Source organism: Alligator mississippiensis, chromosome 9 (assembly GCF_030867095.1).
Source record: "Alligator mississippiensis isolate rAllMis1 chromosome 9, rAllMis1, whole genome shotgun sequence".
Classification (NCBI taxonomy): domain Eukaryota; kingdom Metazoa; phylum Chordata; order Crocodylia; family Alligatoridae; genus Alligator; species Alligator mississippiensis.
The window spans coordinates 11,093,179-11,112,278 of record NC_081832.1 but is presented as its reverse complement, the minus strand read 5'-3'; positions in this window follow the sequence as shown (position 1 = coordinate 11,112,278).

The following is a 19,100-nucleotide window of genomic DNA, read 5'->3' as shown; positions in this document are numbered from 1 at the left end:
AGGCCATGTTCAATAAATGTATGATAATTTTGCAGGAAAGGCAAATGCTTCCCATACTTCTAGTGGGAAACATAGCAAGGGGCGCTTTGAAAGAGCACCTTGTTCTGAAGGGCCAGTTTCAACCAAAACTCTATTCAAAACTATTTCTTCTTCAGCCAAACCTCAGCTGACATCAGCAAGAGTCCTCCCAAAGCAGAGTTAGAGTTAGGACCTTAAACCATGTGGTCATGGGGATTGATAGACCCAATGCAGTTACCACCTCTGTTTACAGAATATGAGGTATGGTGTTGTGGTCTATAATAGGAGCCTGGCCTTCCCCACTCCTCACTGAGTAAAGGTTTTCAGTGCATAGGCCTACTTGGAGTTAGCATGCTGGAGTCCCAATCAAGGAATAGGTTGGAGATGCCTTTGCTTAGTCCTCTACCATAGAGCCACAAAGGAACTTAGGCCTCTTGTGGGGTCTCTTCACTGTACAATGGAAAGTCAGCATGAAAATGAGAGGTTGTCATGCAATCTGGCTAAATTTATATCCATCATGAACACTCTGCTGCTTCCTTGAAGGAACTGATCTCCAGTGGAAAGGTTGTTGTATTACATCCATCATTCTTTCCTCTAGCCTGTACAATGGCCAACACCTGTTCATTTAGCAGCTGATGGAAGATGTAATAGCTGTGTAACTGAAAATGCTCAGCAGCTGTAAACATTGCTGTGAATCATACCTAAATGACTGAAAGAGTAGAAAGAGCCTATTATGCATCCTAGAAGCTAAGCTGCTCCACTCTGATGGCATTTCATTTTTAAGCAGTGACTAGTCTAGTTTTGCTGAAGCAAAAGGTAATGAAGAATACTTTCCATGAGATCTAAGTAACTGCAGCACCTTGTTACTGTGGTTAAAGTTTTGAAGGTGATCTTTTGGGCTAGGGACAGAAATGACACATAAGCCAGTGTATGTGATTGGAAACCAGTTCAAGTCTATAACACAATAGAAGTTCAGTGCATATAAATCACTTTCAAAATGGTTGAAACCAGTTTAAGATAAACCTGCATGGATGTAGCATCAGACTTAACGGCTTTAGATTAAATCAGTTTATTGAACTTCTGTCTCAGATCCCCTCCAGATTCAAGTGAACTCACAGCCCCCCAGCATCCCAGGGTGCTTTGCACCTCCCTTGCAACCCCTGCAGGGTGGGCAGGCTAGCCTTGGCCTAAGCTATCTACACCAGCCCAGCAGGGAGGTTTGGTCTAACACCCCCCTGGCTTCTGTCCTGGACCACTGCAGGCATGTGGCTGCATTTCCCAAATCAAACGTGAATGTCTGTTCACTTTCTTATCAGTTCAATCTATGCAGCTTACATTAACCCATGAAGATTGAATTGATTCAGCCTTGGGTTTTTTGACTGTCTGTACTTAGCCTTGATAATGGTTACTGTTCTCTGGCTCCTGTCACAGCTTTGCTGAAGGTAGAGGTTGTTGGATGTTTGAAACTACAGTAGTAGAAAATTAGTTAGGGGATAGAGGAGAAAGGAGAAACTTGTAGTACTAATAGCACACGGTACTCATTGTGAAAGAGTTACAGTAACAGCCGTGAGCATCAAAATATTAAAAAAATAAGATCAATTATTGGAGCTGCATTTTTTCCCCAATGTCTTTCCACCCAAGATTTTTTGGCTATACAGTAATTGGTGTTCCAAAAGAGCAGGGAAGAGTGTTGAATAAAATTATATTATTTTATCTCCACCCCTCATGGCAGAATAAAGTCTTAGTAACACACACACACACACACACACACTTTAGAGTGGGCAGTGTTCTCAATAAAGAATAAACAGCCCTGGATGGGGGAAATGAGTACACTTCAATCTTATTCCTAGCTCTGCCACTGACTAGCTGGGTGACCTTGAAAAACTCATCTCATCTCTCTGCCTCAATTTCTCCAGCTGTAAAATGGGGATAGTAATACTAATTTCCTTTCCAAAACACTTTTGACATACACTATTGAAAACTGCTTTATAAGAGCTAATTATTACTATAGTATATCAAACCACAATAGACTGTAATGGCATGCTACATGAGTACAAACCACTTAAAAGTATCTTCTAATGAACTTGGAAATGACCACAGACCTTTATATTATTTAAAATCCTGAAATATATAATAACTGATATGACTTAGCAGGTAGGACTCAACTGTGAGTGGTTTTACCAGCAGAAGTCCTGTCAGCATTTTACAATTGACATGGCTCTGACAGAGTACATACACATTCAGCTGCCTCTGCCAGAGCAGCAAATTGTCGCAACAACAGGTTGTGTGTGTAGTACTGCAGACAGACATAAAGAATACAACTGATACTCCTGCCTGCCACACTACTTGATGGAAAAAAAAATTGCATTGCTATGGAGTTGCTGCCTTTAATTGTGAGAACCCATCACTCCTTTGGGGAAATTACATGAGTGAAATCCTCAGACCCCCTTGTTCCATCCCACAATCCATTTTTATTGTCCTATTTTTCCTTATTGTTGCTACCACACCATCAAAAACATAGATGCCATATTGATCAGGCAAACTGTCTTGTCCCTGTTAAGCACAGAATAAGGCATTAATGGTATCAGAATCACAGCAGTGGTATTATTAATGATGACAACAAGGGAGAGATTATAATAGTCATGACTACCTTCAGGGATTTGCTGTCCAACAGTACAAGACAGAGCAGCTGGTTGGGACCAGTAGTGTAAGACTAGATCATAATGGGATGACTAGTAGTGGTTCCAGAACTATCAGATGCTATGTGGAACTCACCTGAGCACTTACTTCTGTGTACAGACCCAGGATGAGAGCTGTTGTGACAGTGAAGAAGCAGGGGGCAATCACCGAGTGGAAGCTTGCAGCCCTAGGGTTACCATCATTCAAGTATCAAAAAAGAGGACACTTGTGAGGGGCAGGAGGGGAGGGCAAAGGAGCATATGGTTGGGGGGTGGGCAGTGATATGCCTATGTCCTGCCTCTGCCCCTCACTCCTAAGCCCCTGCTCCCCCAGCTGTACCTCACTCCCAACACATAACCCCCTGCCCTCCAGCCCTACTGGTGCCCCTCACTCCTGTCCTTCAGTCCCCTGCCCCCCCAGCACTACCGGAGCCCCTCACTTTCAACCTGCAGCCCCCTGCCACCCAGCCCTGCCGGTGCCCCTCACTCCCGAGCTGCAGACCCCTGCCCCCCACAGCCCTGCTGCCCAAGCAGCTCCTGTATTGAACACCGACACACAGACAAACACACACATACACACACACACACTTTTCCTAGCTGGGCCCCACATGGGGAGCACGTGACCCCCAACAGCCAATCACCTTGCCCACTGCTCCCAGCCCCAAGCAGCCAGCCTGGGAAAGCAGAGGAAGAGCAAAAACCCAGACATTTGCTCTCATTTTAAAAACCCACCCAGACACATGGACAGGAGGCCAAAAAAGAGGACGTGTCTGGGAAAACCTGGCCATATGGTAACCCTAGTTGCCATCAGTGGACAATTGCTTTTGAGTTGGCAAATATGTCAGGGGGTTGTCATCCAGCTGTGGAAGGTGCTTAAGCATGTCCTGCCCTGAAGCCCTGAGACATTGAACATTATCCAGGAAATAATAGGGTAGATTTAGGCTACCCTAACAGTGGGATGGCAATAGATACACCCCAATGCTGTCTCTGCTCCCAGACTTTTAAATTGGTTTGAAATAGTAATTAAAAAAAACAAACCAAACCAAACCGTAAGTGGTTGTTTTGCTACCCTGATAGCATATCTCATTGGTTTGAAGAAAGCAACATTTCTTGGTGTTTTGCATTGTTGTCTAGAAACGCCACGCTTTCATGCTCTTAGTAGATGTCTGCTAGTTCAGAAGAATTCCAGTTCCTGTCTCTGCGTGTGTGTCTGCTATTGTGAGAGGTAGGAGGGAAGCAGAAGTGGAGGAGAGCTGAGGCTTGGGAAAGGGACCAAAAAAAAAATAAAAATCAGTGATGATTACTGGGGCAGTCCTTCCCATTAAATTACACTTACTTTAGTTCTTTTTCAAAGCTCTTCCCGGAGCTAATGTGAGCTACTCATTACATAGCACCGAAACAGAGCCTCTCCATAGCACTTTACAGCTAGATCTACAGACCGCCTGCCAACGCTGAGCAGTGGCAGTGGCCGGGCAGAAGCTACCACTCAGTATGGGGGAAAGGTGCCTCCTCCCCCTTACTGCTGCTGGGCCCTTTTTGCTGCAGCCACCCAGAGCCCGCACATGGGCTACCCTGTGGCTCCTCTCCACCGCCGTCACTACCACCTCTGGGCTACCTAGCAGGGCAGCAGTGGCTGTGCAGAGAAGCCGCAGTGCAGTGCAGGCTCCGGGCAGTTGCATCAAGAAAGGCCCAGTAGCGGCGAGGGGCTGCTTTTTCCCTGTGCCCAGCAGCAGTGTCTGCCTGGCTGCTGTCACTGTTCATTGTGGGCAGGCAAGTCTGGAGCAGGCATGGGGTCAGGTCTGCGTGCGTGGGTTCCAGCTGCTCCAGAGCTGGTCTGCTTTGCCAGGCCAAGTATAGATCAGGCACAGGACAGGCCAGGGTTGGGGCTGTGTGCCAGTACCACAGGGCTGAGGCCAGTACCACGGGGCTGGGGTCAGTGGCAGTGGCAGCCAGATGGAGCTGCTGTTGCCACCTGGACTGCTTTTCTAGGCAACCCAGCCCCACTGCATGCCCAGGGGATGGTGGGGTGCGCCGCGGGTTGATTCTGGACGGTGGGATGCACACTGCCTGGGCCAGGTGGGTCTGCTGCAGGCCATACAAAATCCCTCCATGGGCCAGATCTGGCTGGCGGGCCTTATTTTGCCCATCCCTGCTATAACCCATCATGACTGGGGTTACCATATGTCTGAGTTCTCCCAGACACGTTCTCTATTTTGACCCCCTGTCCTCGTGGCCAGGCAGGTTTTTAAAATGTGAGCAAATGTCCAGGTTTTTGCTTTTCCTCTGTTTTCCTGGGGACTAGCAGCTTGGGACTGCTTGGGGCTGGGAGCAGCAGGGAAGGTGATTGGCTGTCAGGGGTCACATGCTCTGCATGTGTGCCCCAGCAAGTTTCAAGGTAAGAGACACAGAGTGTGTGTGTGTGTGTGTGTGTGTGTGTGTGTGGAGGACCTGCGTGGGCAGCAGGGCTGGAGGGGAAGGGGCTGCAGGTTGAGAGTTAGGGGCACTGGCAGGGCTGGGTGGGCAGGGAGTTGTGGGTTGGGAGTGAGGGGCACCAGTGGGACTGGAGGGCCAGGGGCTTAGGAGTGAGGGGCAGAGGCAGGGCATGGGAATATCATTGCACCCCCTGCTCCCACAGGTGTCCTCTTTTTTGATACTGGAAATATGGTAATCCTAGCATGACTAACCTAACCAAAGGTTCCTGTGAAGTGTTGGTTTATATCTTCTAAGCACTTTACATAGATTAATCTGTTTAATAACTCAGATATGGAGAGTCAATTTGAAAATTTGCCTGCATCTTTCATTGCTTTGATAAAATATTTATAAGGACAGCTTTTTACTTATCTGTTTGTCTGCCTGTCTGTTTGTTAAAATAAAATCCATTAAAAAAAAAGAGGGATGAACTCATATTGGAGGATTACCTTTTAAGAACAGACATATAATTTTGACCATTAAAATCTTTAGAATTTTGCCTTTTCCCTAATGAACATTTCTGTGGTATGGATGACACTACAATAGCCCCTGGAAGCATAATTACTTGTAAAACCACAGCAGTAACTACCTTTAGAGCAACCAGTTCTCCAGCAAAATGTTTATTTTATCTTCGGGTAATAAAAAAACAAATTCCCAAATGAGATCAAAACATGGGCCCTACTGGTTTTAAGCTACACAACTGATTTCCTTCTTTCTCTTTCCTCCCACCTCTGGATTGCACTAGTGTCAAATAAGACAGGAATCAAATCAGAGCGGCTCATAAGAAGCACAGCAGTCAAATAAGAGCTGCTTATTTATTATAGACACCTCGTGAGAAGTAAAGAGGGTCACAGTGTGCCACGACTCTGTTCTTAATGTCTATGAGTCAGAGAAACAGAATAGGGTTTTTTTGAGATTGTATCACCTATAGATACATGCACAAGGTTTTGTAACATGTGGCTCTCTTGTAATCTGGCCTCTTTAACTGTTAATATTTGCGTGAGTTTTTTCTTTCGGGTTTCTTTTCCCCCTACTCTTTCTTAAATGCCTGTAAGCGAAAGGTTTCACCGAAGGAGGAGGAGGAGAGTGGCAAAAGCAAGAGACAGCTGGAGAATGAATGATGAGCAGGCTCCTTTGTGCCACCATTTGGTTTTAACACTAGCTGCTGTGAAATGGTGGCTCTTGCTAGGACTGTTACAGCACAAAGGATCCCCCAGTTGTGAATGCAGGATTATTGTTACTGGTTGCAGAGAGGTTGCCTTTAAGGGTAAAACAATGTCTCGGCCATTTTCTTGGTAACCCTGACTTTTAACATCAGTGAAGTGAACAAACTATTAACATGCAAGGAGAAATAAATCTCTGACTGTTTTGTATAGGTTGTTACGATTCTTTCCATACACCTGCACTCTTGGCATCAATATTATCCCAAAAAGTGAAAGGGAATGAAAGTACACTAAAAGTCATGCTTTGTCTTGACATGAATTATTGCATCAGTAGCCTATAGCAGCTCTAGGTGTTGAGGTAAATACAGATTAGCAGAGTCTGAAAAGGTGCAGACACCTTTCTGGCATCAGTAGATCCAGCCCTGGTCTTGGCCACCTTAATGACAGCATGAAGTTACTCTAGGGAACTGAGATCTGAATGTAGCCCATTAGGATAGGTTACGTTAAAAGATACTGAGCATGTAAAAGTCTGCTTTACTCACCTGCTGCTTTTGAAAAATCTTGCATTTCCTGAAGTCTTTTTTATCACATCCTGAGGGAGAAATTTCAGAATGAAAGAAAGCATACCTTTTGAGAGAGATCCCTGACCGCCTTTTGGTACTTAGAATCATTTTCAGGCAAAAATCTAGGTAGGTATTCCCTTTGCCACCTGAATGTGCATGCACATCAGGTAAAATAAGGTGCAGGTTCTGGTGTTTGCACTCAAACAGCCCGAGACAGAATCAATCCAATTTACGCAGGTATTGCTAAGTTGCATAAACTGGACCGTTAACGAACAGAACGCACGTTCAGTTCTCCATTGACCAGGGAAGGCAAAGGCCAGAAAGCAGAGGAACCTGCCGCATGCCTCCCAGCTCTGCTGGGCCACAATTGCCCCAGCTTTGCCCGCTTGCCAGCCCCCTGCCTCTACGCTGTGGTGGGACAGTGGGGGAAAATGGACCCCCACTCCGGCCTTGGCTGTGAGGGGCCTGGGCCAGAGCAGGGGTCCATTCTCCCCTCCCCACACACACTGCTCCCCTGTACTTGAAGGGGAGATGTTGGTGAGGGGCTGGGGTATGAAGAAAGCTCCCACCTTGGGGGACTTTGCAGACTCCAGCTCAGGGGAAGCCCCAGCCGGGACCCCCCCAGCCCTGCTGGGATGCAGGCAAGGGAGCAGAGGCTTTGCTGCCTCAGCTCTGTGACAACTGGGCCAGGGCCAGCCAGGCTCTGTGGGAGCAGACAGCACAGTGGAGGGCTGCAAAGCACCCTGGGATGCTGGGGGACTGTGGGGTAACTTGAGCCAGGAGGGAATCTAGGACAGAAGTTTGATAGACTTGTTTAACTTAAATCAGTTCAGTCTGATGCTACATCCATCCAGGACCATCTTAAGTTAGGTTCGGTCATTTTGAAACTTGTCTTTGTGTACTGAATTGCTATTCTGTTACAGATTTAGACTGGTCTGTGATCCCTGATCCTGGTGTGTGTAATTTCTGTCCCTAGACAAAGGCTTTTGGTGGGGTTGGGGTAAATCTTAGACCAGATTTTGCCATTTTTAAACTAATCTGTGCACCAAACTTCTGTTCTGTTACGGGTACAGAATAGTGTCCAGTCACTTTTACCAGTAAAAGTTAAATTACAATATTTAAGTTATCATAACAAGTTATAATAAAATATCCAATAAAAACAATATTAATCTGTACCTGGCCTAAGTCTCCAGTCAAGCCTGGAAAGGCACTTGAGGAACTTGTGGTGAAGTCATTCTAGATATAGGCTACTGAGAGAAACTGTCTTAAAAAAATCAAAATATTAATTCTCATGTGGAGTAAAAAATCCTTTTAGAAAACAGTTACCACAAACACAAAATAGCTACATTTCAAAGTTAGATATCTTGGATGTTTTCTGCCCAAATGCAGAGTAACCAGATTGGACTGTGATATAATGATTATCCCAATGGCTTTGTGTTTTTCTTGTCCTATAGGCTCTACTTATCACATCTGATGTGAACAAGGGCACATGATAAAAGGGATGGATGTGGTCAGGAAAGCTGAATAAATATTCTCTCTGACACTTTTGCCAAGAAAATAAAAATATTCATTGAACAACCAATAATACAAGCGCTTTATAAAGGGGATCAGTCCCCAGGAATCAGGACAATTTAAAGTATTCAAATAGTTAAGCTTAAATGTTTTCAACCAATATGTTAATTATACTGGGCAAGCCTCTAGTGCTGGGCTGAAACAATAAGCCTGAGCACTCTGTATTTAGCAGATCCTACAGAGTGATGACAGTTCACAAAGAGTTTGCAAACCCTCTGTCAAAAGGAAAAAAAAAAAGCCTTTCACAAATTGCTCAGGAATCCAATGATTTTATAATAAATGATAGGGTTTGGATTAATAAACAAGCACTGGTTTGGTTTTTATTTGTAAAGTGTTTTTTTTCCTTTTAAAAGAAAATACTATGTGAAATAAAACATGAAAACAAAAGCAATTCCTTCCTCATCATGACATAGACTTGTATAGTGCCCAGCCCCCTTGGCTTTGGGTCACTCGAAGTTTCTAAAATAAACATACTGAGACCCCATGATCCCAGCTTGTATGTCAAGCCCCTTGCCCCGACATAGTAAAAAGGGTTGAAAGAATAGATGAGATTCAGAGCTTCCCTAGATGGCTATTTGTCTGAGTGTAAGTGCATTGCTGTAACCAATGCAAACACGTAAGGCAGAACCAGGCGTACACTGATTTATTACACTGGGGGGCTGGCACATGTAACTTCATCAACCTACTTATGACATGCTTATCACTTATGAAATGTTCAGTTCCCACCCCAGATGACACCAAGCATAGGTTTTACGTACAGAGTAATTTAGAAAGCCCGGCTGGAACTCCTTGAACTGATGCCAAGAACACCCTAGAAAAATCTAGTGCAATCACAAAGGCAGAAGACACGGCCTTTCAGAGGAGCATGTATGGATCCAACTCAATAGTTGGCATAGGTTTCCCTACAAATGTTTGCAGTCTACATTCACTGCAGTGCAGTGAAAAAGGATAAAGGCCCCATTACACATCCAACCAAAGAGTGTTGGCATTCTCTGTAACCAGCCAGGTTACAATGCAATTGCCCTCTGATCGTGATGCCGCACCATTGAAAGTCATATGGGTGACAAAATCTAAGTGCATCCCAATCATAGGGGCAGAGCCTGAACTGGGTGTTTTTTTAATTTAGTTATGGACTCCTTCATCATATTTTTCTATATTGTAACCTGGTCAGAGTACAATCATGATTTGACATCAACACTGAGTTGTATAGACAGCATGTTAAGGCAATGTATAAGTGCTGGAGAGGGGGATACTCTCCTATCCACATATCTGCTTAGTCTCAGAGCTACGTGATGTGATTCTCCAGCTGTCTGACACACAAAAGCCACAAGAGAAGTACCTGAGCATTTTAGTACAGTCTTCACTTACTCCCACTATACCACGGCAGAAGCAGAAATTACACCTGACTCAAGGGTGTGAAAGCTCTCTCGCTGCTCAGGTGTGCAGTCACTAGGGAGCTAGCTGACAATACCAAATGAATTTTTCATACATATATCTGCTAATGTGAGGTATCCCAGGGCAAACGTCAACCCTCAAGAACATTCTGTGGATTGGAGACAATACCTGGAGGATTTTAAGTCTATAAAGTATTTTGGCAGCTTTTTACAGGAGCATAATTCTGTTCACAGATGTTTCGGGGTCACTGTGCCCTTCTCTTTGATGAGCACTTTAATGTTTAAAAGAAAGTAGTGAGAAGTCCCAACATTATCTGCATGAATAAAACATGTGAGAATACCTTTAACTCTATAGACACTTCAGACTTCAGGCTCAAGAAACCTGGGTGCAGTTCTCTGTTTATTTTAGCATATGACACATGTGGAAGCCACGGACTGGAAGTTGCTGACAAGCAGACCACAAAAAAAAGAAAAAAACCCCTACTGCTTTATTTTAGAGCGTAACTGCATGTAAACACAGCTTGACAAAAATCCAGTGCAGGAATTGTTAGATTTTGGTCAGTTATGCTTTGAAACATTTTTGGTGGATGGGCCCTCAATTTCCTTTGTTAAACTCCTTGAGCTAAGAAAATGTCAGTGAATTTTGATTCACACCTGTGCCACGCAAACAAAGTATTTGCTATGCAGACACCTTTCTGGTTTGTGCATGAGCACATGCAAAACTGTGCTTCATGAAAAAATGAACTTTGGGAGTTTAAATTAGGAATCCCCAGCAAAGCCTCTAAGAAAATGAACTTTTGGGTTCTATCTTGGGGCCCAGCACTGTCAGCAAAAGCATTAAATGTGCTACCTCCTATTAACACTATTTGCAATAAGGAAGATGATAAATCTATCATCAGACATAGTAAGAAAACTACCCAGGAACTGGAAGTAAAAAGATGACATCTTGAACAAAAATCAAACATTGCCAGGGTTTTGGTTACCTCTAAGTATGATTCTAGCCACTGGGTCAAGTTAATCTGTGATATAACCCAAAGTGAAGTTTATTTTCATTCAGCCTCCATTTAGCTTCCTTAGCTAACAAAAATTTGCAGATGAAGCTGTTCATATATGTCAATTAATACTTAAATCCATAGGCCATACTCAGATCCTTGTGTAAGTCAGTGAAAGTCCATTACATGCAGTGGGATTACATTTATTAACGCCAAGTCTGAATTTGGCCTACTGAAAAACAACGTGAAAACTTGTGCATCAACCAGACCTTTAAAGAAGTAAATTTAAGGATATCAGGTCACTAAGGGTACTTGTACACATGTGAGGAGGCTGCTGTGACCCACTGTAATTATTCAAGGCTGCTGGAGTGTGCTAATTATCGCACTCTAGCCAGCCTCCGTGTCTCGTGTATCAGCATCCCCGTGCTTCAAAATGGTGGTGGGAACACTTAACTAAAGGTCCTTTGACAAGCTATAGTCAAAGCACTCCCACCTCCATGTTGAAGCAGAGGGATGCTGATAGATGAGGTGCTGCACATGCTTTAATTACAGCGGTTCTCAGAACCGCTCCAATTAAAACAACCCCACTCCCGAAGAACGTGTAAAAATGCCCTAACTGTAACAAAGGCAGCAGTACTGTTGGTGTGGCAAATGCCTTGACCACTTTCTAAGAGAGTTTCCCTATAATCTGTCATAACTTTGTGTATTTTCACAGGAAAATTTCAGAGTGATTATCAGACTAACTGCGTCTACCTAAGCTAGAAAATTCTAGTGACGGCTCTTACTTTGGTTACCAGATGTTGGCTGCAGAATGAATGCCCTAGTTTAGACAAGACTCTGGGGACGCCATCATTTTTCCCTGTGTCAGCTGCTACCATCACACTTAATCATCCAAGGCACAAATTGTTCATTACTAATCAACATTTTCCATAAGGAAAGCACTATCATGCCCATTTTACAGATGGGAAAACTAAGGCACAAATAGATTTGCTTACGGTTACAGGATAACTCGGTGTCACGGCAGAGTAGAATACTGCCCTCCCTACTCCACTGCTATGCCTTATCCCCTGGACTACTAGGCTTCTAGACTATTCCCTTCTATACCTTGTGTTATAATTTGACTTTTCAAAATTTAGTCCCAGTTGTTCTAAACTCATCTATCCCGTATGCAGCCATTGTGTGTGTGAATATTTGCATGTAAGTACCAACCAAGCCGGTTCCAAATGCACCTGCCTTTCCTTTGGGTTAATTCAGCAAGGCCAGAAGGGGGACACTGGTGTGTGGGCAGCTCAGTGTTTGCGCTCTGGAGAAGCCACTCCAGCTTCACTTTATTTCCAAGCGAGGATTACATTCAGTGAGCTGGTGTCTCACTTGGCATAATTCTTTTGTCTTGCAAGACAGACAGATACCTACATAATAGGACAGCCCTATACCACACTACCTTTACCCTTAAATATAAATATCTCATTCTCTGTAGATTATTGTTTTCTTATAACTTCCAACCAATGAGGACCAGAGCAAAAATAAAGATGCATTCCTTGGCTTAGTCACTCTCTCATTTAAATTCCTATTTTAATGCATACTGTTTATTTCAATAGCAATGACAGCAGATAAATAACACTAATGTGAACATCACAGCAGCGATTATTGTATTATTTAGACCAAAAATAAGTTCTTTGTCATGAAAACAGCATTCTGCAAAAGTTTGCAAATTGCTATGTGTTTACATATTTCCTAGTCCCATTAAAGCATTTAGAGACAATAAAAAGTTTGTATTTAGAGATGATATACTGATTTTTTTTTCTAAATTTCAGGCAAGTTCTGTAACTAATACTGGGAATGCTAAGATCTTCCACTATAGAAACAGGAGAAAAGATTATATTAACATATCAATAGAACTCTCTCCTCAGGAGCCATGAAGTGGGAACAATATTTGCATCTACAGTTTGTTAACAGCACAGGCAGGGGCTGCTACTGAATCTCTTACATTTGTGCTTAATGTGTTAGACTCTTTTCTAGAAGAAAGACAAACCTATATGTTCAAAGGCCCTTCTTAATATATTAATATTTCAGTAGAACTCAGACTTCCAAATCAAGATCCAGAGCCCTCTGTGCTAGGAGCTATAGCATTGTTTCCTGTAAGGTTGCACAAATTAATCCTTCACCTTTTTGGTTCCTCAACCACAGAGGTCTAGCTGCTTCCTCTTAGGATGACTTGAAGCAGAGGAATTTGTTGAATATTTAGCTCAATTTACCGTTAATCTAAAGAAACTGACTCTATACCTTATTTTTCAGATGCCTAGAACACATCTGAAAAAATATAGACACAGAACCTGGAAATTACCATACACAACTGGCCGCTGGTTTATCAAGCCTAGTATCCTGTCCGGGATGCTAGTCACTCCCAGATGTTTCAGAGGAAGGTGTTAGAAACCTAATAGGGGAATATCCTGTCCAAAGCAAAAGTTGTTCTAAAACACATCTGTTAGTAGTTGATTTATGCTTTGAAGTATAAGACTTTTTATTCCTTTGCCTTTTTTTCTTGGATATTTTTGATAAATGTCTAATCTTTTTTGGATCACAGGCTCTGGGTTTAAAATATCCTGTGCCAGTGAGTTCCACAGGTCAGTTGTATTATATGCCAGGAGTGATATTTCCTGCCAGCGTGCCCATGTCTAAATCATCTTTATTTCATCACAGTTGATTTCTGAAATAAGGTGACCAGAACTAGGCACAGTTCCATGAGGCTACCCCACTACGTCTTGTACCCGGTACCGTATATATATATATATGAGTATTTTGATTCCTTCTGACTTTGTCTGAATGTTGAATCTAGGTTGCCACTGAATTGTTCCCCAACAGCAGCTAAGTATTTGGTTATTTGATGGCAGTTGATTAAGAAACCAAAAAAACCCCACACATGATTTCCTCCCAATATGCTCTACTTCGCATTTGCCAGAATTGTATTTCACCTTCCATAATGTTGCCTTGTCCCTTAACTTGTAGAGTAGGTTGACATTTTTTTTGTCAAAACTTTCATGCTGAAAACCACCCTGTTTGGCAGAAAAATATTGTTTCAACCAAAACGTTGTTGAGAAGGATTACCAGGCTGGAGTTTGGCGGGAAGTGATTATTCTCCTCTATTTGGCTTTTGATGAGGCCAGGTACAGAAGACTGCGGGGGGGGGGGGGGGGGGGTTAATAGCATCCTTCAGCTACCTAAAGAGTGGTTACAAAGAGGATGGAGTTAGACTATTCTCAGTGGCGGCAGATGACAGAACAAGGAGCAAGGGTGTCAAGTTGCAGCAGGGGAAGTTTAGGTTGGAGATTAGGAAAAACTTTTTCACTAGAACGGTAGTAAAACACTGGAGCAGGTAACCTAGAGAGGTGGTGCAATCTCCATCCTTGGAGGTTTTTAAGATACAGCTAGACAAAGCCTTGGCTGGGATGATCTAGTTGGGGATGGTCCTGCTTTGAGCAGGGGGTTGGACTAGACGACCTCCTTAGATCTTTCAACCCTCCTTTTCCATGATTCCTGCTCATGTCAGAGACAAAATTCCCCAACTCAAAAGAGCCAATGGGTAGAACAAATGCTAACGTGAGACAATTGTTAGCTTCAATTTCTGCTTGGTTTGGAGCATAGCCCTGAATCAGTGTCTACCATGTCCCAGGTGAACAGTATAACCAGGAGGCTATTGACCAGTTCTTGTTCCCTCTCCCTCTCTTCCCCCTTCCCCTTTCACCCTTCTCCCATCCCATTGTCTTTCAACAAAATTTAGAACAGCACAAGAAAGAAATACCAAAACCTCAACGTTTTCACCAAGCAGAATTGTTCTTCAGTGAGATGTACTTGCTCAATCAAATCTCTCTGGTATTCCCCACTGACGTCTTTAGCTTCCCACCTAAATACTCAAAAACTGGTGGATGTTCAGTGCTTTTGAAAATGCCACCTTTTATACAGGCTCATAAATAAGGAAACAGCTTAAAATTTTAGCCGCCAGCTTTTGAAAATGATGGATTCTAATGCTATATTTTGAATCTGGGAACATGTCTGAACTGAGTTTAGCTTTCAAATTCCAAGCTAAAGGCATGATTTTCAGAATTACTGAGCCCCCTCAACTGCGGTGGATGCCAGTGAAGTGTACAGGTACACAGCACTTGTGAAAATCATAGCCCATCTCGTTTGTTTAATTCATGGAAAAGATTTTCTTTGCTTTAGTCCACTAGCAACTAATTAAGTTGCCACCAGATTAACAGCCTGAGCCAAGAATGACAGGATATACCACATGCTTTCTCAAGGCAAATATTTACAGTTGTGTGTAGGATTGAAGTCTTTGACATCTATCTTCAGTGCACAAACCTTTTTTTCCTTTAAGTGCAACATCAGAAAAATTGCTACATGCCATTGTGTGAAAGGGTTCTTTTCTTTTTTTTTTTTAAAGTGAGATGCAGTGAGTGCCAGCTTGCAAATTGTTTAGCAGATGCTATTTCTGTAATGCTGGCACGGCTCCTTTTAAAGAGGGGGGGGGGAGAAGAAACATAAAAGAGTAGATCAAAGATTCTTTTTTTGGTAGGCAAAGGCTTCTGGCTTCTTTTTCCTAATAGAAAAAGTTTGCGATATCAGAGGAGACCGCACATCAAGCAGCGTTATGCAGCCCAGCTTTAGCATTCTCTTTATTCACTGCTTTGTGCTTGCTTCTGCTCTCTTGTCACTCTGCTGGTATTTCATGGGGCCTCGGCAGTCTTCAAGGAACAGACAGAAAGTGCGGGATAAATAAGGCTTTCTAATAATTTGTTTACTGGCCCTATTAGAAACCACCTTAGGCATGTGCTGAAGAAGATTGATCCCAGGGTTTTTTGAAGAGTTCCAATGGCTCCCTGGTGATTTCAGTGGTCAGGGAATGCTTTTATGCCTAATGGTGACATGGGGAATTAATCATTACATGGAAGGCAGATTACAAGGGGTGGAGGAAGTTCTTTAGGGCAGGCAGGGTGGGCACTGTGTACTCCATTAAAAAAAATCACATGTATTATGATTTTAATAGGAACTCACTCATGTTCTGCACTTTTGGAAGAAACAAATCCAATGGATGCACAACTATGGTTTGCACAACAAACCATGCAAATCCAATGGATGCACAACCAATGGATGCACAACAATGGATTTAGTAGCCTAAACGTAGGCTAAAATATCTAGGGTGGATTTTCTAAAGCACTCAGCATTGACCTAATTCTGCTCCTATTAAATTCTATGGTAAAACTCCCATTGACATAATGGGAGCACAGCATGTTGTTGCAGAATATCCCACCCTAGCTGGTTATTGGTTAGGTGTTCCCCAGCACCTCTGCAAAATTCCCCATCACCCATGTATATTGGGAGGAGGAAGTTTCCCTACCACCCCTGTATGTTGTAATGAGAAAGTTTCACATGGTCCTGAGGCCAGGTCCCATTGCAGAATACTTAGGAGGGGGGAATGGTGGGACTACTAAAACTGTGTGCAAATGATCCAGTGAAATGTGCATCCTGCACTCAATTCAGCAAAAGGAATTTGTCAAGTTATAATGGACTGCAGAGACCACTGAACAGAGACAATGAAGGACACCACATGAACGACTACAAGAACACAACAGACGTGTTGTGAGACTTTAAAACTAGGGAGAAGGCCCCCCCTCACCCCCTTCCCCAGCTTCCCAGTTGTAAGGAACCGGTCTTGGAAGGTTCATTACTTGAGCACTTACTTTTTGACGACAGGAAGTGAAGAAGTTGAAGACTTTGCAATTCAGCTGGAGATCCCTAGATAGGAAATGAAAATATAATTTTGCCTCCCTCTCCCCACCAATTCTTTCCTGTTTTTGAGCTCTCTTCTGTACAAGAGTTAGGACCTAACAGGGAGGCAACACTGGCTCTCTGACTTTACATGACTTGACTTGCAGGGTTGAAACAGCACAGCAGAGCTCTGCCTACCCCTTGCTGCCCATCACATTCAACCCCATTCTCCTCACCACCTTTGTCCTCAACACACCTCTAAGCTGGCTGATGTAGGGGAAGAGGAAAGTTTAAGAGAGCAGCTCCTATACCCCAGGGAAATTCTTTGCCGGCAAGTTGCATCTAATAGCTGACCAGCATGACTGCCAAAGACTCAAGTATAGCAGAAAATCTGGCTTTCAAGTCTTACAAATTCACATCATAACCAAATTGGAGCCTGATCCTGTTCCAGGTGAAAGCAACTAATTGTTACATCCAATGATCCACAATGGTGTTCTTGAACTGAAAATTACAGTTTTTATGGGGCCCGTTTAACAAAAATGTCCCAAATGACTCAGGCATTAACTCTTCTGAAAAACTGATAATTAACTCATCTCTTTTCCTTGAATTCAGACCTTTTTTCCTCTCTCTTCACATTGGCTGCTTCCTACATTTTCAGGAGTATAAAGTCACATTCATATGTAATTTAGGGAAAGATTCACACGGCTGACGCACAACAATCTTTATGGAGCATATGCCAACAGGGCGCACTTCACAATAACACAATCTGTTTGTGTACCTCTCAGTGCTGGTCTGTGCTACTTCCATGCTAAGTTTGGGAGTGTCACGGAGAAGCATAGCCCAGTGGTTCACTCCCACTCCATGTGTGGCCGATCTCTGAACGTGACCTTGAATAGGTACACCAACTTTACTCTCAGGGTTTCTATACTGAGCATGTACAGTCAGTACAGTCATTCCCAGGAGATTACATTACTTCCTTTCTCCAGGATTTGGCATATCAAATCAGAATCAGGAGTGACTGGTTGGGGCATGCTTCTTGGCAGCATCCCCAGGCTTGGCATGGAGATGATGAAGACAGGGCCTCACTTATCTGTTTGGGTTTTTGTGGGCTCTAAGAATAGGGATTTCCAGGTATTTTAATTAAGGTACTAATTTCTAACATCCAAAGTGATATTAGATTTTATGTGTAGAAGCACTGCTGCACATTCACACAAGTGTGCAACCTCATAATTTCACCGTTACAGTAACTGAGCACACAAACAGTTTGCCAGCTAAGTGTCATCTGCATGTGCTGTTTGCCCACTTGCCTGAAATCCTAGTAATTGTATGCATGTAGTTCTAGGGAACTGGGCCTAGCATGATTTGTAACTTGAACACAAGCAAGTCTTTTTTATTGTCCCTGCCACTTGCCTATGTCTTTGCTAGTCAGGCATTACTAACCTAATCGTGAATCACAGCAGCAGGTGACCAGTTAAGGAATCCACATCAAACAATGATGGAGCTCCCAGTGGATTTTTAAATTTTAAACTTAGGGATGAGAATGAGCTTTCTCCTAGTATGCTGAGTGGATGGTGAATGTTCTTGAGTATGCTCATTTTTTGTATTCCTCTCCCTGGCAATCAATGTGACTAGAACATGTATCTGATGACCTTCAAAGAGGTCATGACTCCCCATATTGTTGACCCTTGATATTGGGTCTGAAAAGCATGAAAAGAGAATGACTTAGGAACCATATACCCAAATGACAGTGTAACTGATACACAATCAGAGAACTACTTTGACTATAAAGGACGTCGCCATGGAGCATTTCTGCTTTTCTCAATTTCATATAACAATAATACCTATGTCCTCTGTTTTCCAGTTAGTTGGGGGGAGGGGAGGAAGAATCCCACTTAATTCCCATTTCAGAAAGATTATGATGTTTAAAGAATGAATCTTTTGGAATATTTTTCATGAGAAAACAAGAGAGATCCACCCAAGGATGTCCAATAGCTTAATAATGTGGAAAGCAGGCTGTAGTCCTTGCTTTAGCCTTTTAAAAATATTTTTATTGATACTGATATGTCTTGGCAATACCTTTCTGTTTTAACAAACTGGACGTTTTAGATGGAAAGAAAAAGTTCCATGTAATTTCCCCCCGCCCTGCCACCAGCTCTAGTGCTTTCCATCTATGTACCTCAAAACACTGCAAAAGATGTCAACATGGATGGGTAAATATAGGAACAGGAAGGGAGGAATGACTTCAGTCAAGATCACCCAGAAAACAAGGGGTAGAGCTGTCTAAGGGGCCACACTGCCTCTACCAAATCTTATCAAACAGCCAGACTGAAGGCGTAAACTTTTTCCTCTTCTTTAAGTTTTTTTGCAGTAAATTATTCTGAAATCATGTTCATTGCAGTAAATTATTCTGAAATCATGTTCATTGAGCAAATTGGTGGGTATCATGATGGTTTGCAATAGGGGGGTGCAAAGTAGGCCCTATTCA